Below are 24,260 nucleotides of genomic sequence, written 5' to 3'. Positions count from 1 at the left end.
TGCATATGAGTATATTATTTAAGCCCCTAGAGTTGATGCACCGGTGTGTCAATCTAAATTTACATAACAAAAACAATCCACATCAAAAATCATCAGTTTAACATAGAGATCTCAATCCACCGCATCTGCCAGTGTCTCACTTCCTCATCTGCCAGTGTCTCACTTCCTCATCTGCCAGTGTATCACTTCCTCATCTGCCAGTGTCTCACTTCCTCATCTGCCAGTGTCTCACTTCCTCATCTGCCAGTGTCTCACTTCCGCATCTGTGGTGAAAGGTGGCAGAACTAGAGCGGTGTTTGTCAGACCACGAGTCATCCCGAAAATTGGAAGTACATCGGATCTATATAAATTGGATCTATATTGATTATATATATATATATCAATATAGATCCAATTTATATAGATCCCCTAAAGGGGGTCCTAAAATTCAAAATCAAATAACTAAATGATCCATAGTATGACCATCTTAAAACAAGTCCATGTCAGCTTAGTACACCCCCCCCCCCCCCAACATCTTGGACTCTAAGGAATTATAGCATGTAAGGTCAAGCAAATATTCAATAGTCAAGAATTTTGTTTAAAATAATTCAGTGGTTAATCACCAACCGCAGTAGACCGTCTCCTTTAAAGAACACCTCTAACAATAGCCTGTGGCTTTAATTTAGCCATGATAAAAATCTTCTCCAAGTCTGCCTTCACACTTTTTGCTGAATAATGTAAGAAACTTAATTTTGAAATATATATATATATATAGATCTGGAGTCTCTAAGACAGTATGAAGTATTCTCTCTGACTGATTAGTTCGACCAGATTTTCCCTGACTTCCCTGAAATGCTCTCGCACCTGTATAATTTGATGATATTTTAAAATGTCATCATGCAATGCCTTTACTATTTCTCGTGGATGAGGCCAAAGGTTTGGAGGATATTTGGGAGCATAAAATGATCCACTCAAAAGAGATTGACCAATGTCTTCATCCACAATATCGTACGAGACAGGGCAGCAAACGCGGTGATTTCCCATGGTATATTTTCCAACGATAGTCTTAGATTTAGATTCCTTGTACTTAAGGAGCAGCTGCTCCAGGTTTTTCTGGTAGATTAAGACGGCTGCTAGCGCTTGGTGGCTGTCAGCCCCCTCCTCCAGTCGAGCCAGGTGAATCAGCAACTGGACATGGAAGGCTGCTCCGTTGACCCAGATCTTGAGTGAACGAGTCTTCATGTGGTCATGTAACATGGAGTTCTTCAGAGTTGTCAGCGCAACACTAAGTCTGCGCTCCACATACACGATGCCGCTCTTCATCTTAGCCTCATTATTTATGTTCATCGTACATCTCTTGAGGGCTTCCTCCATTTCATTGTACACCGTGGACGCCTTCTCTTCTGCAAATACACGGCGCAGAATGTCTGTGCTGTTCTCTTCTGGGATCAGGTCCTTGATGGAAGCCGTGACTATGTCTATCACTATAGATATGATTAAAGCCCCGAAGCCTGATGCTTTTGGTATACGGGTGAGTCCCCCTAAGTATGTCACTAGGCTCTTAGTCCAGATTGGTATGTCGCTGACCACTTCCAGTTTTCGTCCATTGTACTGCTTGTTCAGATTATCCAGGGCGTTCGGGGTAAAGAATGTCTGGAAAGTATGGTCAATTCCCAAATCCCAGGGAGTGGTGTTGAAAATATGTGTGACTGCTGTAGATGCAGTGTTCTCTGAGCTTGTTGCTGAGTTTCCCATTGTTTCTAAGTTTCTGAATAGAGTTTTTAAGAAGTCACCTCTAAATTAGGCTACTGTGGGCTCTTCTTGATGTTGTTAGGAGAATGTGACTGTGGAAGAATGGCTGTTGCTGTCTCTTTATGTTGCTTTTCTAAATGTAATCAAAAGTAAATTCATGTAAATAGAATGTTTGAACAGGGTTGGACTTTGCAGGGTTTTACTGGAAACCTCTAAATGCCTGCTTATGTCCGCAAATGCGGCCCCGGTGTGTTTACTGACAGGGTAAGCACACACGCGCACGCACGCGCACGCGCACACACACACACACACACACACACACACACACACAGTAACGGCTGTCTTTAGAGAGAGTGGACCAAAATGCAGCGGAGTTAGTGTTCATTATATATTTAATGATCAAACGGACACTATACAATACAAAACAATAAACAGACAACCAAAACAGTCCTGTCACGTTTAACACAGTAACAAGAACAATTACCCACAAACCCCAAAGGAAAAGTAGGCTACTTATGTGTGACTCCCAATCAGCAATAACCCTCTACAGCTGTGCCTGATTGGAAGCCACACGGCCAAAATAAAGGAAACAAACCAACCTACACACTTCTCTTCTGCCACGTCCTGACCCAACTACACCCTCTACTGGTCAGGACGTGACACACACGCACACACACAAGTGCTGTCTCCTAGGCTGCGTGCCGCCCCCAAGAGCAGAACCAATCACATGCCAAGAACTATGTTTTTTCCCCCCATCGAGCCACATTCAAACAGAGCAGGACAGACAGGTTCCAATCCAAGTGCCAATTCAGTTTATCTCCAGGGGTTTAGACTTGCTGGATGATTTGAAAATAGCTTTTTGTCGACACCAGTGGTGGGCTTTGTGTAGAAAGAAAGAAAGATACATATGAAGAAAAGAACCCCATACCTACTGTGAAATATGGTGGTGGATCTTTGATGTTATGCGTCTATTTTGCTTCCTCTGGGGCCCTTGTCAAGGTCAACGGCATCATGAACTTTACCCGGTACCAGTACATTTTGCCAAAAACCTGGTTGCCTTGACCGCAAGTGGATCTTCCAGCAAGGAAATTACGCCAAGCACACATCAAAGTCAACATTTTGCAATGGCCATTTCAGTGTCTGGACTTGAACCCCATTGAAATCCTGTTGGTTTGAATTAAAGGGGGCAGTCCATAAGTGCAGACAAAGGATATCAAGAATCTAGAAATGTTCTCTATGGAGGAATGGTCTTAGATCCCTCCCAATGTGTTCTCCCATTTCATTACCAGTTTTTGTTAATGAGGAAGATCAGTGTGAGAAGGGGCGAAGAGTGAGTGTGTAGGGGACGAAGTGTGTGTGTGTGTGTGTGTGTGTGTGTGTGTGTGTGTGTGTGTGTGTGTGTGTGTGTGTGTGTGTGTGTGTGTGTGTGTGTGTGTGTGTGTGTGTGTGTAGGGGTCGAACAGTGTGTGTGTTTAGGGGGCGAACAGTGTGTGTGTGTGTGTGTGTGTGTGTGTGTGTGTGTGTGTGTGTGTGTGTGTGTGTGTGTGTGTGTGTGTGTGTGTGTGTGTGTGTGTGTGTGTGTGTGTGTGTGTGTGTGTGTGTGTGTTTAGGGGGCGAACAGTGTGTGTGTGTGTAGGGGTGATTTTCTAATTGTTATTATAATTATATCTCTCTCCATTACCTTCTATAGCCCGACAAAAAGACAGTTGCTTTATTAATTTACAATCATTTAGTGTAGACAGGGCCTTTCCAGAAGTTGAGGGTGGGGTATGTTACGCTCAGTACGCTATATATGCAATATACAGTACCCTATATACTGTATGCAGTGATCACCAACAGTCTCTGGTTTAGACGTGGTTGCCATAGCAGTAGGCTTCTACACTATCACAACTGATTTTTCTAGATTCATTTAACCAAAGCTTAGCTGGTCATTGAGTACCATTGGATCTGGCTTGTTCTTGTGAACCACCGGTGGGGTGTCTATTGAACTGAATTCTTATTTCAATATGGTGAAACTATTCCTTTATAAAAAATGTTTCAAAAGAAACATGAAACATCTAATAGTTATAGTGTAAAAAACAGGTGAGCTGGGGAAGGGGAAAGGGGATACCTAGTCAGCTGCTCGTTGCTACGTCATTTCACTGAGTCTACCTTTAACCTCTTGAGATGGGAAAACATGTTTCTTTATGAAGTTGAATGTGCTCTTTATGACAATGTTACAATTAGGTGACATAAATAGTTGTTTTAAACCAAATTACCCAAAAGGCACTATTGATGGAATGACCCTCTTATCAACCAATGGACTTCATAATAATGATATGGTGAATGAGTTTATCAGGAAGTGCATAGGAGATGTTGTACCCAATGTGACTATTAAAACCTACCCCAAGCAGAAACCATGGATAGATGGGAGCATTTGCGCAAAACTGAAAGCGCGAACCACCGCATTTAACCAGGGCAATAAGACTGGGAATATGGAAGACTACAAACAGTGTAGTTATTCCCTCCGCAGAGCAATCAAGCACGCTAAACGTTGGTATAGGGACAAAGTTGAGACTCAGTTGAAAGGCTCAGACACGAGACGTATGTAGCAGGTGTTGGGGTAGGTTCCTTGTTCCTTATCAATCATTGGCTTATTGGTGAAATCAGCAATCGGACAATATCTTCTTTAAGTAAATCAATTAAACCTTTATTAATGCAATTGCAGACAGAAGTTGACAACGGAAACACAGCAGGCATGTTTCAGAGTAAGTTCTGCAAAATAAAAAAAGGTCAAAGTTGCTTTAATACGCTTGCAGTCGAACCCCTAGTGATGTAACTGCCTACGTCAACACCTTCTACTCATGAGACCAAGCCCATGCATATACAGTTATACAAAATTGCAGGAGAGAACAATAGTTCCAGTGTTTTCTAAGGGCTCAGCAGTAATTTTACAGTGGTATGTCTGACTTGTCTCTTATCTCTTTACTCCCCTGCAGGGTTCTGTGTCTATGTATCTCTTTTGGTCTTGAGGCGCTTTCTCACAGACACCCTGTTTTGACTTCAATAACTCACACATCTCTCAGACCGTTTCTATAAAAGGCAGAGACTAGAAATGAACTGTGGAACAGTATTAAACCTTATAATGAATATATATATTGCTAATCTGTGGTCCAGGACCCTGTAAATTAAGTGGGGGAGGGGTCTTATAGCCCTTCCCCTTCTATTAATACAAAATAAGCATAATCAATTATTATAAATCATCAATCATTTGGTGCAGCCCCTATCATGACCCCAAGGTGAACCCCATCACAGGGTCTACAGACAATCACGGATTATAAAGGGAAAACTAGCGACCAGGACACCGACGTCTTGCTTCCCGGACAGGCTGAACACCTTCTGCGTTTGCTTTGAGGATAATACAGTGTCACTGACGCAGTCCGCTATCAAGGACTGTGGACTCTCCTTCTCCATGGCCGAAGTGAGTAAGACACTTAAGAGTGTTAACCCTCGCAAGGCTGCCTGCCCAGATGGTATCCCTAGCCACATCCTCAGAGCATGCGCAGACCAGCTGGCTGGTGTGTTTACAGATATATTCAATCTCTCCCTATCCCAGTCTGTTGTCCCCACATGCTTCAAAATGGCCACCATTGTCCCTGTACCTAAGAAAGCAAAGGTAATTGAACTAAACTACTATCGCCCCGTAGCACTCACCTCTGTCATCGTGAAGTGCTTTGAGAGACTAGTCAAGGATCATATCACCTCCACCTTACCTGTCACCCTAGACCCACTTCAATTTGCTTACTGCCCCAATAGATCCACAGATGATGCAATCGCCGCCACACTGCACACTGCCGTATCCCATCTGGACAAGAGGAATACCTATGTAAGAATGCTGTTCATTGACTATAGCTCAGCATTCAACACCATAGTACTCTCCAAGCTCATCATCAAGCTCTATGTCCTGGGTCTGAATCCCGCCCTGTGAAACTGGGTCCTGGACTTCCTGACAGGTCGCCCCCAGGTGGTGAAGGTAGGAAACAACACCTCGTCTTTGCTGATCCTCAACACTGGGGCCCACAAGGGTGCGTGCTCAGCCCCCTCCTGTACTCCCTGTTCACCCATGACTGTGTGGCCAAGCACGCCTCCAACTCAATCATCAAGTTTGCAGACAACACTACAGTGGTAGGCTTGATTACCAACAACGATGAGACAGCCTACAAGGAGGAGGTGAGGGCCCTCGGAGTGTGGTGTCAGGAAAATAACTTCTCACTCAACGTCAACAAAACTAAGGAGATGATCGTGGAAACAGCAGAGGGTGCACCCCTCATCCACATAAATGGGACCGCAGTGAAGGTTGAAAGCTTCAAGTTCCTCGGCGTACACATCACTGACAAACTGAAATGGTCCACCCACACAGTCAGTGTGGTGAAAAAGGCACAACAGCGCCTCTTCAACCTCAGGAGGCTAAAGACATTTGGCTCGGCACCTAAAACCCTCACAAAATTTTACAGCTACACAATTAAGAGCATCCTGTCGGGCTGTATCACCGCCTGGTACAACAACTGCACCGCCCACAACCGCAAAGCTCTCCAGAAGGTGGTGCGGTCTGCCCAACGCATTACCGGGGACAAACTTCCCGCCCTCCAGGACACCTACAGCACCCGATGCCATAGGAAGGCCAAAAAGATCATCAAGGACATCAACCATCCGAGCCACTGCCTGTTCACCCCGCATTCATCCAGAAGGCGAAGTCAGTACAGGTGCATCAAAGCTGTGACCGAGAGACTGAAAAACAGCTTCTATCTCAAGGCCATCAGACTGCTAAACAGCCCATCATTAGCACATCAGAGGCGGCTGCCTATAGACAGACATAGAAAACACTGGCCACTTTTAGAAATGGATCATTAGCCACTTTAATAATGTTTCTGTATCTAGCATTACTCATCTCATATGTATAAACTGCACTCTACACTATTCTACGGTATCTTAGTCACTTTTAATTGTGTTTAAATATTGCATCACCCATTTCTTATGTATATACTGTATTGTATTCTATACTACACCACTGACTGTTAAACAGCATCTCCAGCACATCAGAGGCTGCTGCCTATAGACATAGATTAGAAATCACTGGCCACTTTAAGGAAATGAAACAATAGGCACTTTAATGTTTCTGTATCTTGCATTACTCATCTCATATGTATAAACTGTAATCTATACTATTCTACGGTATCTTAGTCACTTTAATTCTGTGTAAATATTGCATCACCCATCTCATATGTATATACTGTATTCTATACTGTGCCACTGTATCTTAGTCCAATGCTGCTCTGACATATGTATATATTCTTAATCCATTCCTTACTTAGATTTACGTGTATTTTGGGGTAAATGTTGTGAAACTGTTAGATATTACTTGTTAGATATTACTGCACTGTCGGAGTTAGAAGCACAAGCATTTCACTACACCCGCAATAACATCTGCTAAACACGTGTATGTGACCAATACATTGGATTTGAATAATTTCACAGGTCATTTCTAACTACTAACTATACTAATAACTCACCCCAGGTGTACTCCTCTAACTACTAACTATACTAGTAACTCACCCCAGGCGTACTCCTCTAACTACTAACTACACTAGTAACTCACCCCAGGTGTACTCCTCTAACTACTAACTATACTAGTAACCCACCCCAGGTGTACTCCTCTAACTACTAACTATACTAGTAACTCACCCTAGGTGTACTCCTTTAACAACTAACTATACTAGTAACTCACCCCAGGTGTACTCCTCTAACTACTAACTATACTAGTAACTCACCCCAGGTGTACTCCTCTAACTACTAACTACACTAGTAACTCACCCTAGGTGTACTCCTTTAACTACTAACTATACTAGTAACTCACCCCAGGTGTACTCCTCTAACTACCTACTAACTATACTAGTAACTCACCCCAGGTGTACTCCTAACTACTAACTATACTAGTAACTCACCCCAGGTGTACTAATCTAACTACTAACTATACTAGTAACTCACCCCAGGTTTACTCCTCTAACTACCTACTAACTATACTAGTAACTCACCCCAGGTGTACTCCTAACTACTAACTATACTAGTAACTCACCCCAGGTGTACTAATCTAACTACTAACTATACTAGAAACTCACCCCAGGTGTACACATCTAACTGCTAAAAACCTGTTTTTGCGTTGTCATTATGGGGTATTGTGTGTAGATTGATGAGGGAAAAAACAATTTAATCTGTTTTAGAATAGGGCTGTAATGTAACAAAATGTGTAAAAAGTTAAGGGGTCTGAATACTTTCCACGTACACTGTATGTCTGAGAAAAAAAACATGTTTCATCCCATATGATCTAGTCCACAATAAACACTTCAACCCATATGATCTAGTACACAATAAACACTTCAACCCATATGATCTAGTTCACAATAAACACTTCAACCCATATGATCTAGTACACAATAAACACTTCAACCCATATGATGTAGTCCACAATAAACACTTCAACCCATATGATCTAGTCCACAATAAACACTTCAACCCATATAATCTAGTACACAATAAACACTTCAACCCATATGATCTAGTACACAATAAACACTTCAACCCATACGATCTAGTCCACAATAAACACTTCAACCCATATGATCTAGTCCACAATAAACACTTCAACCCATATGATCTAGTCCACAATAAACACTTCAACCCATATGATCTAGTACACAATAAACACTTCAACCCATATTATCTAGTACACAAACACTTCAACCCATATGATCTAGTACACAATAAACACTTCAACCCATATGATCTAGTACACAATAAACCCTTCAACCCATATGATCTAGTACACAATAAACCCTTCAACCCATATGATCTAGTACACAATAAACACTTCAACCCATATGATGTAGTCCACAATAAACACTTCAACCCATATGATCTAGTCCACAATAAACACTTCAACCCATATAATCTAGTACACAATAAACACTTCAACCCATATGATCTAGTACACAATAAACACTTCAACCCATACGATCTAGTCCACAATAAACACTTCAACCCATATGATCTAGTCCACAATAAACACTTCAACCCATATGATCTAGTCCACAATAAACACTTCAACCCATATGATCTAGTACACAATAAACACTTCAACCCATATTATCTAGTACACAAACACTTCAACCCATATGATCTAGTACACAATAAACACTTCAACCCATATGATCTAGTACACAATAAACCCTTCAACCCATATGATCTAGTACACAATAAACACTTCAACCCATATGATCTAGTACACAATAAACACTTCAACCCATATGATCTAGTCCACAATAAACACTTCAACCCATATGATCTAGTACACAATAAACACTTCAACCCATATGATCTAGTCCACAATAAACACTTCAACCCATATGATCTAGTACACAATAAACACTTCAACCCATACGATCTAGTACACAATAAACACTTCAACCCATATGATCTAGTACACAATAAACACTTCAACCCATATGATCTAGTCCACAATAAACACTTCAAACCATATGATCTAGTCCACAATAAACACTTCAACCCATATGATCTAGTACACAATAAACACTTCAACCCATATGATCTAGTACACAATAAAAGTATAATAAAACATATACAAATGTGATATAAAATAAGTATTTTCATACTTTATATTATGTCCATATATAGTTATGTTTTAGGAAAATGTACCCAAAATATTTCACCTTCTTTACGACTTACCAAACATATCATGACATTAGTGATCGTCAAAATCTGTTACATTTGTCAATGTCTAAATCAACATTTGGGCCATTTAGACAGCGTGTGTTACTCCTATAGACAAGGGGAGAAGGGCTATGTAAAGGGTCTAAATCAACATTTGGGGTATTTAGACAGCGTGTGTCCCTGCTATAGACAAGGGGAGAAGGACTATGTAAAGGGTCTAAATAAACATTTGGGCCATTTAGACAGATTGTGTCCCTGCTATAGACAAGGGGAGAAGGACTATGTAAAGGGTCTAAATCAACATTTGGGCCGTTTAGACAGCGTGTGTCCCTGTTATAGACAAGTGGAGAAGGGCTATGTAAAGGGTCTAAATCAACATTTGGGCCATTTAGACAGTGTGTGTCCCTGCTATAGACAAGGGGAGAAGGACTATGTAAAGGGTCTAAATCAACATTTGGGCCATTTAGACAGATTGTGTCCCTGCTATAGACAAGGGGAGAAGGACTATGTAAAGGGTCTAAATCAACATTTGGTCCATTTAGACAGCGTGTGTCCCTGCTATAGACAAGGGGAGAAGGACTATGTAAAGGGTCTAAATCAACATTTGGGCCATTTAGACAGCGTGTGTCCCTGCTATAGACAAGGGGAGAAGGACTATGTAAAGGGTCTAAATCAACATTTGGGCCATTTAGACAGATTGTGTCCCTGCTATAGACAAGGGGAGAAGGACTATGTAAAGGGTCTAAATCAACATTTGGGCCATTTAGACAGATTGTGTCCCTGCTATAGACAAGGGGAGAAGGACTATGTAAAGGGTCTAAATCAACATTTGGGCCATTTAGACAGCGTGTGTCCCTGCTATAGACAAGGGGAGAAGGACTATGTAAAGGGTCTCAATCAACATTTGGGCCATTTAGACAGCGTGTGTCCCTGCTATAGACAAGGGGAGAAGGGCTATGTAAAGGGTCTAAATCAACATTTGGGCCATTTAGACAGTGTGTGTCCCTGCTATAGACAAGGGGAGAAGGACTAGGTAAAGGGTCTAAATCAACATTTGGGCCATTTAGACAGCGTGTGTTACTCCTATAGACAAGGGGAGAAGGACTATGTAAAGGGCTCCATTTTGTTGTTCTGTAGCATATGCAATGTGTCTGCCTCCAACATAAAACATTTCTTTACTTCCACACATAATTACTTCTTTATTTATTTTAGGTTTAAGGAAGTGTGTAGGTCGCATTCTTTATTGTAGAGCTATGAAAGTTATATATTTAGATTCAACTGCTCGAGACAAATTCAGCAATTGCTTTGCCATGTCTGTGCTGTGAAGCAGTCGAGTTGGATAAATGTTTTTCTAAGGACTGCCCCAATTTGATGTGACGTCGGAGTGAAGTGATACACATTGATGTAATGATGCAGCCGACCACCAGAGGGAGGTAGATACATGTTTATCCGACAAAGGACCTTTACATGGTCCTAGAAAGGTCGATTTCAGTCTTTTGACTTAAAAAACTGCAGGGATTTTATAAAATAAGTAATGTAAACATATACATCTTTTTTTGAAGTAATCCTAGTGCCCGATTTCAGGTTGCGGTCAGCTTTTAAGGAGAAGTTCTTTCAGGTTGTTCTGGTAGGTTGAGATGGCTGCATGCGCTGAGCAGCCATCAGCCCCCACCTCCAGTCGAGCCAGCTGGATCAGCATCTGGACATGGAAGGGGTCATGTCCATGATCTGGTTGATCCAGATCTTGAGAGGACGAGTCTTCATGTGGCCATCTTCCAGCATGGAGTTCTTCAGTTGCGTCAATGGAAACACAACGTTTGCATCTCTTCATCTTTTCCACATCATGTTCATCTTCCGTCTCTTCAGGCCTTCCTCCATGACATCATCTTCAGGCCTTCCTCTATGACATCGTCTTCAGGCCTTCCTCCATGACATCGTGTTCAGGCCTTCCTCCATGACATCGTGTTCAGGCATTCCTCCATGACATCGTCTTCAGGCCTTCCTCCATGACATCATCTTCAGGCCTTCCTCTATGACATCGTCTTCAGGCCTTCCTCCATGACATCATCTTCAGGCCTTCCTCCATGACATCGTGTTCAGGCCTTCCTCCATGACATCGTGTTCAGGCATTCCTCCATGACATCGTCTTCAGTCCTTCCTCCATGACATCATCTTCAGGCCTTCCTCTATGACATCGTCTTCAGGCCTTCCTCCATGACATCGTGTTCAGGCCTTCCTCTATGACATCGTCTTCAGGCATTCCTCCATGACATTTACATTTACATTTTAGTCATTTAGCAGACGCTCTTATCCAGAGCGACTTACAGTAGTGAATGCATACATTTCATAGAATTTCATACATTTTTTTTCTGTGCTGGCCCCCCGTGGGAATCGAACCCACAACCCTGGTGTTGCAAACACCATGCTCTACCAACTGAGCTACAGCTACATGACATCGTGTTCAGGCCTTCCTCCATGACATCGTGTTCAGGCCTTCCTCCACGACATCGTGTTCAGGCCTTCCTCCACGACATCGTCTTCAGGCCTTCCTCCATGACATCGTGTTCAGGCCTTCCTCCATGACATCGTGTTCAGGCCTTCCTCCACGACATCGTCTTCAGTCCTTCCTCCATGACATCGTCTTCAGGCCTTCCTCCACGACATCGTGTTCAGGCCTTCCTCCACGACATCGTCTTCAGTCCTTCCTCCACGACATCGTCTTCAGGCCTTCCTCCATGACATCGTGTTCAGGCCTTTCTCTATGACATCGTCTTCAGGCCTTCCTCCATGACATCGTCTTCAGGCCTTCCTCTATGACATCATCTTCAGGCCTTCCTCTATGACATCGTCTTCAGGCCTTCCTCTATGACATCGTCTTCAGGCCTTCCTCCATGACATCGTCTTCAGGCCTTCCTCCACGACATCGTCTTCAGTCCTTCCTCTATGACATCGTCTTCAGGCCTTCCTCTATGACATCGTCTTCAGGCCTTCCTCCATGACATCGCTCACAGAGGACGCCTCATCTGCAAACACACGGTTCAGAACGTCTTCCATGCTCTCTTGAGAGGTCAGGGTCTTGAAGGCAAACGTGATTATATCTATCAGTATAGATATTGCTAAAGCCCCGAAGCCTGCTACCTCTGGTACAGTAGTGTTTGCTCTCTAGGTCCTCAGTCCAAGCTGGTATGTAGCTGCATTAATCCAGTTTCTGCTCATGGGACTGCTCGTTCACATTATCCAGTTTTGGCTTAAGAATGTCAGGAAAGTATTGTCAATAGAAACACAGACAGTAGAAACCCAGACAGTAGAAACCCAGACAGTAGAAACACAGACAGTAGAAACCCAGGCAGTAGAAACTCAGGCAGTAGAAACACAGACAGTAGAAACCCAGACAGTAGAAACCCAGGCAGTAGAAACACAGGCAGTAGAAAAACACAGGCAGTAGAAGCCCAGGCAGTAGAAACCCAGGCAGTAGAAACACAGGCAGTAGAAACACAGGCAGTAGAAACACAGACAGTAGAAACACAGACAGTAGAAACACAGGCAGTAGAAACACAGACAGTAGAAACACAGGCAGTAGAAACACAGACAGAAGACAGTAGAAACACAGACAGTAGAAACACAGACAGTAGAAACCCAGACAGTAGAAACCCAGTCAGTAGAAACACATGCAGTAGAAACACCGACAGTAGAATCACAGACAGTAGAAACACAGACAGAAGACAGTAGAAACACAGACAGTAGAAACACAGACAGTAGAAACCTAGGCAGTAGGACAAAACACATCATATTCTTCAGCGTTCAGACACCTGTTACACAGACAACCGTGGGACTGGAACCAGCAGCCATGAGAACTGCATGTGGCTACGTACCAAATGACACCCCTATACCCTATATAGTGCACTACCTTGGGTCCTGGTCAAAAGTGCACTATAAAGGGGATAGGGTGCAATTTCAGATGGAAGCCAGTAATTTAGGGCTGTGCAGCCCTTATGGTTAGCAAAAATGTATGACATAAGTCAAAATGATAAATCCAGATGTCATTGAGATTCATGCAGCACCTCTTTTGGTGGTGTTCTTAAAATCAAAGAGATTTCACTGAATTTAACCTAGTTATTCATTTTAAAAAATGGAAAGAATTAGGACTTGATGGTTGTTGAACTGCCTACCAATCATTTCCTGTTCTGTTCTAGTCTAAAACGTTACACAATATCTGTATGTATCATTATTTATTGTACTTTTCTGCTTATTTATCACTTCACTGAAAGTATTGATTATGTAATAGACATGTACCACTGTCTCACCCTACACTGTTTAGTGCCAAAGAAAGGGTTGCCTCTTCTGCTGTAGTTGAGGGCTAAATCACCATGGAGATATTTCTATATAAATCACAAGCTCTACAACCAGGACATTAGACCAAATGCAGGATGACAATATTACTGTCGACTCTAAATGGATTCATGTTATTTCTCCTCAACTTCCATGGTCTCTGCCCGTTTAATGATCACACACCATCGTGTGGTCACAGTCATGTGATCAGACACACCATTGTGTGGTCACAGTCATGTGATCAGACACACCATTGTGTGGTCACAGTCATGTGATCAGACACACCATTGTGTGGTCACAGTCATGTGATCAGACACACCATTGTGTGGTCACAGTCATGTGATCAGACACACTATTGTGTGGTCACAGTCATGTGATCAGACACACCATTGTGTGGTCACAGTCATGTGATCAGACACACCATTGTTTGGTCCACTTGCAATAAGAAGCAATAAGCAAGCTGTAATTGCCAACACATTTATTGATTAGTCTGTCACTAGTTTTATGCATGGTTGTTTTCATTTCATGAGTTATAACAATTTCAACATCATACAGAATTCCAATATAAAGACAATTACCACCTTCTACAAAGAAATTATGAAGACATTCTCAGAAGAGTACAAAAGTATCGTCAAAATGAAAAAGTATTGAGCTATTATCTTTAAAAAAAAGTGTGACAAGTGAAACCAAAGACAAGTGACCAAAACTCAAAGTAACAAAAATGTAGAACACAATAATACATTTTTTTAATTATATTTTGACAGTTGCATCTACAAAGTTCCCTCTATCTATTTATTGAACCTTTTCCCAAAGTCTCAGAAAAATACAGAAAATACAAAGGACATCATAAGGTACCAGACAATTACAGCAAACAGCTGTATGTGTTACGTGTGTGTGTTACGTGTGTTACGTGTGTTATGTGTGTGTTACGTGTGTTACGTGTGTTACGTGTGTGTTGCGTGTGTTGCGTGTGTTGCGTGTGTTGCGTGTGTTGCGTGTGTTGCGTGTGTTGCGTGTGTTGTGTGTGTTACGTGTGTTGTGTGTGTTGTGTGTGTTGTGTGTGTTGCGTGTGTTGCGTGTGTTGCGTGTTACGTGTGTTGCGTGTGTTACGTGTGTTGTGTGTGTTACGTGTGTTACGTGTGTTGTGTGTCCACCTTGCAACCAGGCACCGACATCTGACTGCCACTGTGGGTAGAGTTAAGTCACTGGGGTAACTTGACAAGATCGTTTTTCAACATGAACTCTTTCAAAGCTTCATTTCCTGCTATTTCAATCTTTTCCAGTACCTCCTTTTCTGAAATGATCCATGTTCTAAGATGTTCTTTAATTCTTAGATGGTTCTCATTTTCCTCAACTGCATCCCAGACTGCTGTCAAGGCTGCACTGAATGAGGGCTTCCATTCATTTACCAGGTGTATGATAAAATTGTAAATTAAATCATGCAAATGGGGGCATGTCAAGGCTTCTCTGGTGAACTTGGTCAGTATTTCAACATTGTTTCTGTCCTTCATCTTGATCAGAAAGTTCTCCAGTATGGTGAGGAGAGGGATGGCATACTCAATCACACTCTTCACTCCTTCATCTTCGTAGGGAAACCCTCCAGTGTGCATGGCTATCACCTGGCAGGATTCATCAAAGACTGGGGAGCCAGAAGCTCCATGGAAGAGGCAGGTGTCATAGGTCACTTCAGTGTTGTCTGGATTCATGAGCATGTCATACTTCACTTTATTCTCTTCTATGGATGTATTGATCAGCATATCCATTCTGACATTATTCCCAATCTCTCTTTGGAAAGCCTCACCTCTTCTTTCTCTCTCAATAATGGTGGTGGGGTCTGTTCTTTTCACTCCTCCACCTGGGTGTCCAATGAGACAGACTCCACCTTTCTTTGGATCTGGGCTATATCTACGGAGAAGACCGTTGGAGGTATCAACGTCCTGAAGCTCTAGTACAGCAAAGTCCACATGTCGATTGTAGTGGTCAGATCCCCATTGAAAGTCAATGATCTCTGATTTCACCTCTATCACCTTCAGATCTGACCCATTGGGATTTTCTTTGTTGAATGTGGCAGTTACTTTGGCTAAGATATTCTGGTAATTTCCATCAACATACGAGATGCCATCGTTAATAAACAAATGTGCATTTGTCAGAATGTAATGATCAAACAGCAGGAAGCCAGTGCCTTGCCCGACCCCCTCGACATCGATCATACAGACTGAGTCACTCAGTTCCATCAACTTCTTTACTGTGTAGACTTCAGAGAACCCCTGGGTGCTCTTTCCAAATTCCCCGCTTAAATGACTTAGCACCTCAGAATATTTATTATTTTCGTACCTCTTCTTCATCTGTTTCACCAAATCAGCAAACTGGTGGCGAAGAATCTTCAAAATCTCAGCAGAATCTGGCACTGTGACTAGCTGTTTTTTGGGGGGTTCCCCTGCAGCTGATGTTTCAGTGCTTGTGTTAAACATGGGGAGTTGTATGGAGTTAGTCTCATCTTCTTTCTGAAGGTTAGAACCAGCTTGTGGAGGGGCAGTTGCAGCCTGTGTTGGGTTTTTCTCTTCCAGGATCATTTTGAAGGTTTGTTTATCCAGACAGTCAACTAGTACATTCATCTCAACACAATTCGCTGGATCTGAGTCTGATTCAACGAGAATGCAAGTTTTAGTGAACACATTGTCATGGAAGCGTCCATCTCTTGTTAGTGCTGTCTCCACTGTCTCTCCACAGATGCCGTAGATGCAAAGAGGGCTAAAAGGTTCAAGTTTTTTGTTTTTGAGCAGTTGCTTGGTTTTGGTTTTCTTACCACCTTTAGATTCAATGTAAAAAATGACGTATTGCTTATTTCCTGTATAAATCTGTGTGGGTTCAGTTATGGCCTCTCCACTATCATTGGAAATGGTTGATATGGTGAGTATTTGACCATTCTCAAGCAGATGACAAGGGAAGTGTGTTGCTATTGGTTTCTTTCCTTTCGTTGTTTGTATAACAAGGTCTTGTCTTTGCATTGTCTTCTCTTGTTGTCTTGTCTTCATCTTCTGTTTCTCAGTCATTTCCTTTAGTTCACAGAATTTGGAACTTGTTTCAAGAGCCTGTAACACGCTGCAAGGGCTTTTACAGGTGATTTTATTCTGGTCTTCTTTATCAGGGAATTTGAAGGAAAAGTAGTGAAGATGTCCCTTCTGTGAGGAAATCAGTGAAAATGACATTAATATGAATACACATACACTGCCTTCAGAAAGTATTCAGACCCCTTGACTTTTTCCACATTTTGTTACGTTTCAGCCTTATTCTAAAATTGATTAAATAAAAAAGATCCTCAGCAATCTACACACAATACCCCATAATGATGAAGCAAAAACAGGTGCAGAAATGTTTGCAAATTTATTGAGAAAAAAATTACTGAAATACCTTATTTACATAAGTATTCAGACCCTTTGGTATGAGACTGTAAATTGAGCCAGATTTGTGTCGAAGCACAGATATTAGGAAGGGTACCAAAACATTTCTGCAGCATTGAAGGTCCCCAAGAACACAGTGGCCTCCATCATTCTTAAATTGAAGAAGTTTGGAACCACCAAGACTCTTCATAGTGCTGGCTGCCCAGCCAAACTGAGCAATCGGTGGAGAAGGGCCTTGGTCAGGGAGGTAACAAAGAACACTGTGAACTGTGGGACCTTAGATAGACTTGTTTTTCTTTCTAAATTTTGTCCAAACAATTTAATTGGCCACATGTGGACTCCAATGAAGTTGTAGTGATCTCAAGGATAATCAAAGGAAATTGGATGCACTTGAGCTCAGTTTGGAGTGTCATAGCAAAGGAGTATGAATACTTACAGTATGTAAATAAGATATTTCTGTATTATATTTTCAATAGATTTGTAAACATAACAAAAAAACATGTTTTCACTTTGTCATTATGGGGTATTGTGTTAAGATGGGCAAGAAAAAAACATGTTTTCACTTTGTCATTATGGGGTATTGTGTTAAGATGGGCAAGAAAAAAACAACAACAATTTAATCCATTTTGAATTTAGGCCTGTAACACAACAAAATGTGGAATAAGTCAAGGGATATGAAGACTTTCTGAAAGCTCTGTATATGTTTCCAGCTCATTCATAGCAATATAGCATGAGCTTTTATAATATATTACATTTAGCAGAACCTTTTATCCACAAAAGATACATTTCTCATTTTAAAAATACATGTATAAAGCTGTCAAAAATGATCTATTATCTTTTCCTTATATTATTAGCTGAAAACAAAACATAATATTGATCAAACCAATACTTCATGGTAGAAAACAAATGAATGTGTTATAAACATTATACTGACCATGCTATCATTAGGCTCAGTTATCTTCATCTTTGTAGCCATTTGATCTGACAGTGAATCACCCTGGAAGAGAAAAATAACAGGAGATTGAAGGTTCTAAAGAAAATACAATATGGACTTTCAGAATATCATGATAATATGGATACACATACACTACATGACCAAAAGTATCTGGACACCCCTTCAACATACACTATATATACAGCAGTATGTGGACACCCCTTCAACATACACTATATATACAGCAGTATGTGGACACACCTTCAACATACACTATATATACAGCAGTATGTGGACACACCTTCAACATACACTATATATACAGCAGTATGTGGACACCCCTTCAACATACACTATATATACAGCAGTATGTGGACACCCCTTCAACATACACTATATATACAGCAGTATGTGGATACCCCTTCAACATACACTATATATACAGCAGTATGTGGACACCCCTTCAACATACACTATATATACAGCAGTATGTGGACACTCCTTCAACATACACTATATATACAGCAGTATGTGGACACCCCTTCAACATACACTATATATACAGCAGTATGTGGACACTCCTTCAACATACACTATATATATACACCACAATATGTGCATACCCCTTCAAATTAGTGGATTTGGCTATTTCAGCCACACCTGTTACTGACTGGTGTATAAAATTGAGCAAAAAGCCATTCAATCTCCATAGACAAACATTGGTGGTAGAATGGCCCATACTGAATAGCTCAGTGACTTTCAACATGGCACCGTCATAGGATGCCACCTTTCCAACAAGTCAGTCTGTCAAAATGTCTGCCCTGCTAGAGCTTCCCCAGTCAACTGTAAGTGCTGTTATTGTGAAGTGGAAACATCTAGGAGCAACAACGGCTCAGCTGCGAAGTGGTAGGCCACACAAGCTCACAGAACGGAACACAGAAAAATTGTCTGTCCTCGGTTGTAACACTCACTAGAGTTCCAAACTGCCTCTGGAAGCAACGTCAGCTCAAGAACTGTTCGTCGGGAGCTTCATGAAATGGGTTTCTATGGCCGAACAGCCACACACAAGCCTAAGATCACCATGTGCAATGCCAAGCGTTGGCTGGAGTGGTGTAAAGCTCGCCACCAATTGATTCTGGAGCAGTGGAAACGCATTCTCTGGAGTGATGAATCACCATCTGATGAATCACCATCTTCACCACCTGGCAGTCCGACGGACTAATCTGGGTTTGGCAGATGCCAGGACAACACTACCTGCCCGAATGCATAGTGCCAACTGTAAAGTTTGGTGGAGGAAGAATTGTCACACCCTGATCTGTTTCACCTGTCTTTGTGATTGTCTCCACCCCCCTCCAGGTGTTGCCCATCTTCTCCATTATCCCCTGTGGATTCATACCTGTGTTCTCTGTTTGTCTATTGCCAGTTCCTTTAGTTCGTCAAACCTACCAGCGTTTGTTTCCCTGCTCCTGCCTGTTTTCCTGCTCTTGTTTTCTAGTCCTTCCCGGTTTTGATGTTTCTGCCTGCCCTGACCCTGAGCCTGCCTGTCGTTTTGTACCTCCCCCCCCGGTCTGTATTACTGACCCCTGCCTGCCGTGACCCTGAGACTACCCGCCGTTCTGGACCCTTTACACCCTCTCTGGATTATTGAGCCCTGCCTGCCTTGACCTGTTGTTTGACTGCCCCTGTTGTTGGAATAAAGTCTTGTTACTTCTACACCGTCTGCATCTGGGTCTTACCTAAACGTGATAAGAATAATGTTCTGGGGCTGTTTGTCATGGTTTGGGCCCCTTAGTTCCAGTGAAGGGAAATCTTAACGCCACAACATACAATGACATTCTAGACGATTCTGTGCTTCCAACTTTTGTGGCAACAGTTTAGAGAAGGCCCTTTCCTGTTTCAGCATGACAATGCCTCCGTGCACAAAGCTTGGTACATACAGAAATGGTTTGTTGAGGTCGGTGTGGAAGAACTTGACTGGCCTGCACAGAGCCCTGACCTCAACCCCATCGAACACCTTTGGGATGAATTGTAACGCTGACTGCGAGCCAGGCCTAATCGCCCAACATCAGTGCCCAACCATACTAATGCTCTTGTGGCTGAATGGAAGCAAGTCCCCGCAGCAATGTTCCAACATCTAGTGGAAAGCCTTCCCAGAAGAGTGGAGGCTGTTATAGCAGCAAAGGGGGCACCAACTCCATATTAATGCCCATGATTTTGGAATGAGATGTTCAACGAGCAGGTGTCCACATACTTTTGGTCATGTTTGGGGTGGCAGGTAGCCAAGTGCTCTAATAGTTGTCATTACTATCAGCCATCCTGAACAACAACTTTGATTTTATAAAAAAAAGTAAATATGAGGCTTTATTATGTGACCCATCAAAAGGCATGCATAGATTGCAACTAAAACAAAAATTACTTATTTTACACAAATACATGTATTAACTTACATTGCCATCAAGAGGCTCAGATTTCACCATGGCTGCCATTGGACCTGTGAAATCATTATTTAAAAAAATATTATTTGATATTTTATGGTTGACAATAACAGGTAGGTTGCAGGGTTTTTAATAAACAACAAAATACTACAAGATACACCAGCACCTTTCTTCTGTCTTCGGCTTGTAAAACAGACACAACACGCCTACTGTATTGTCAGTTCCAATGGCACTCAATGAGTTAAGTTGTTTCCAACTAGTTGCAAAGTAAGTTGTGATTGTATAGTAGCCTACAGCTTGTAGGTTTATTTATTCTCCAATTAGAAGTGACTGGCAGACACAAGTGAAAACAATTCATTCAAGAACTGATGGGCCTCCTGGGTGGCGCAGTGGTCTAAGGCACTGCATTGCAGTGCTAGCTGTGCCACCAGAGATTCTGGGTTCGAGCCCAGGCTCTGTTGCAGCCGGCCGCGACCGGGAGGCCGATGGGGCGGCGCACAATTGGCCCAGTGTCGTCTGGGTTAGGGGAGGGTTTGGCTGGCAGGGATGTCCTTGTCTCATTGCACACTAGCGACTCCTGTGGCGGGCTGGGTGCAGTGCATGCTGACACGGTCGCCAGGTGTATGGTGTCACATTGGTGTGGCTGGCTTCTGTGTTGTCTGTGTGTTGTGTCAAGAAGCAGTGCGGCTTGGTTGGGTTGTGTTTCGGAGGACGCATGGCTCTCCACTTTGCCTCTCCTGAGTCCGTACAGAAGTTATAGTGATGAGACAAGACTGTAATTACTATCAATAATTTTTTTTTTGAAATACAATTTCCTCCCTGTACATGCATCAACTCATTATAATTGTATTAATATAATGACCTGATATAAAGACATGAACACTAACAAGACTGACCTGTATCCTTCCCTTCTCATTGTAATATATATATATATAAAGACATAAACACTAACAAGACTGACCTGTATCCTTCCCTTCTCATTGTAATATATATATATATATATATATAAAGACATAAACACTAACAAGACTGACCTGTATCCTTCCCTTCTCATTGTAATATATATATATATATATATAGACATAAACACTAACAAGACTGACCTGTACCCTTCCCTTCTCATTGTAATATATATATATATATAAAGATATAAACACTAACAAGACTGACCTGTATCCTTCCCTTCTCATTGTAATATATAAAGATATAAACACTAACAAGACTGACCTGTACCCTTCCCTTCTCATTGTAATATATATATATATATAAAGATATAAACACTAACAAGACTGACCTGTATCCTTCCCTTCTCATTGTAATATATATATATATATATATAGATATAAACACTAACAAGACTGACCTGTATCCTTCCCTTCTCATTGTAATATATATATATATAAAGACATAAACACTAACAAGACTGACCTGTACCCTTCCCTTCTCATTGTAATATATATATATATATATATAAAGACATAAACACTAACAAGACTGACCTGTATCCTTCCCTTCTCATTGTAATATATATATATATATATATATAAAGACATAAACACTAACAAGACTGACCCGTATCCTTCCCTTCTCATTGTAATATATATATATATATAAAGACATAAACACTAACAAGACTGACCTGTATCCTTCCCTTCTCATTGTAATATATATATATATATATAAAGATATAAACACTAACAAGACTGACCTGTACCCTTCCCTTCTCATTGTAATATATATATATATATATATATATATATATATATATATATATATAAAGACATAAACACTAACAAGACTGACCTGTATCCTTCCCTTCTCATTGTAATATATATATATATATATATAAAGACATAAACACTAACAAGACTGACCTGTATCCTTCCCTTCTCATTGTAATATATATATATATATATATAAAGACATAAACACTAACAAGACTGACCTGTACCCTTCCCTTCTCATTGTAATATATATATATATATATATAAAGACATAAACACTAACAAGACTGACCTGTATCCTTCCCTTCTCATTGTAATATATATATATATATATATAGACATAAACACTAACAAGACTGACCTGTATCCTTCCCTTCTCATTGTAATATCTATATATATATATATATATATAGATATAAACACTAACAAGACCGACCTGTATCCTTCCCTTCTCATTGTAATATATATATATATATATATATATATATATATATATATATATATATATATAAAGACATAAACACTAACAAGACCGACCTGTATTATATAAATGTTTAGTAACCTACCTGTGTTACTGCGTTGGTTGATCTGAGATCTGTGTTGAAAGAGGAAGTTGTGGCAGTGATCATCGCTTTTATACTTGCGTACGTATGTTTTTATACCTGTACAATGATGAATATTAATAGACACACCCTGTGGAAAGGTACTGGTTACACCAGGTGTTTACCCAATGGACGGGCTCAAAGGAAAGCCATTCAACAGAATCGATTATGATGATGGTATTGTCTTGGTGTTTGAGGAAGAGAAATACCAGCAAAATATGGTTGAAAGATGTCTCGTCTTTCAATGTCTTTTTAAGTCTTTTCAACCCCAAAAAATATATTTTCAACGTCTTGTGCTCATAGGGAGAACTCCTGTTGACCTTTAAATTTAAATAGCATTTCCTTAATTGATTAATTAATTGCTCTTGTCATCTTTCCTCGCCACCATCTGTTGGTGGCAAGTGACGCACCTTCTCGGGTTCCCGAGTGGCGCATCAATCTAAGGCACTGCATTTCAGTGCTAGAGGCTTCACTACAGTCCCTGGGTCGAATCCAGGCTGTATCACAACCGGCCGGGATTGGGAGTCCCATAGGGCGACGCACAATTGGCCCAGCGTCGTCTGGGTTAGGGGAGGGTTTTGATGGTGTAGGCCGTCATTGTAAAATAATAATGTGTTCTTAACTGACTTGCCTAGTTAAATAAAGGTTAAATAAAAAATAAAATAAATTCAAACTAATCCAATGGGTTTTGAAAAGGAGGCGAGGAGAGAGGATGCAAGGAACCAAGGAAACGCAATTGAGATCCTTCATTATTTTATGGTGTGTACTCTTCACTGATGGTCTGTGTTCTGTTGGGGATGGTCTGTGTTCTGTTGGAGATGGTCTGTGTTCTGTTGGGGATGGTCTGTGTTCTGTTGGGGATGGTCTGTGTTCTGTTGGAGATGGTCTGTGTTCTGTTGGAGATGGTCTGTGTTCTGTTGGAGATGGTCTGTGTTCTGTTGGGGATGGTCTGTGTTCTGTTGGAGATGGTCTGTGTTCTGTTGGGGATGGTCTGTGTTCTGTTGGGGATGGTCTGTGTTCTGTTAGAGATGGTCTGTGTTCTGTTGGGGATGGTCTGTGTTCTGTTGGGGATGGTCTGTGTTCTGTTGGAGATGGTCTGTGTTCTGTTGGGGATGGTCGCTGTGTTCTGTTGGGGATGGTCTGTGTTCTGTTGGAGATGGTCTGTGTTCTGTTGGGGATGGTCTGTGTTCTGTTGGAGATGGTCTGTGTTCTGTTGTGGATGGTCTGTGTTCTGTTGGGGATGGTCTGTGTTCTGTTGGGGATGGTCTGTGTTCTGTTGGAGATGGTCTGTGTTCTGTTGGGGATGGTCTGTGTTCTGTTGGAGATGGTCTGTGTTCTGT

General features: G+C 41.5%; 2 long non-coding RNA genes across 2 annotated transcripts in view; both read right to left on the bottom strand.

Annotated features, from left to right (window-relative positions):
• The window catches only part of LOC145880075 (uncharacterized), a 37,465-nt gene extending 14,551 nt beyond the window's left edge, over window positions 1–22,914 (bottom strand). Inside the window, exon 1 of the long non-coding RNA XR_014392964.1 lies at window positions 22,885–22,914. This is a non-coding gene — a long non-coding RNA (uncharacterized LOC145880075). The remainder of the gene's footprint in view (window positions 1–22,884) is intronic.
• On the bottom strand, window positions 14,286–20,966 carry LOC145880074 (uncharacterized). The gene is made up of 3 exons (XR_014392963.1): window positions 20,607–20,966; window positions 18,160–18,222; window positions 14,286–17,006 (listed from the first exon to the last, which is right to left on the bottom strand). It is a non-coding gene; the product is annotated as an uncharacterized LOC145880074 (long non-coding RNA).
• Window positions 22,915–24,260: the final 1,346 nt, after the last annotated feature.

The sequence above is a fragment of the Salmo salar genome, chromosome 07 (assembly GCF_965601325.2).
Source record: "Salmo salar chromosome 07, fSalSal1, whole genome shotgun sequence".
Classification (NCBI taxonomy): Eukaryota; Metazoa; Chordata; class Actinopteri; order Salmoniformes; family Salmonidae; genus Salmo; species Salmo salar.
Note: the sequence above shows the minus strand (reverse complement) of the source record. Positions and strands in the feature narration are given on the sequence as shown.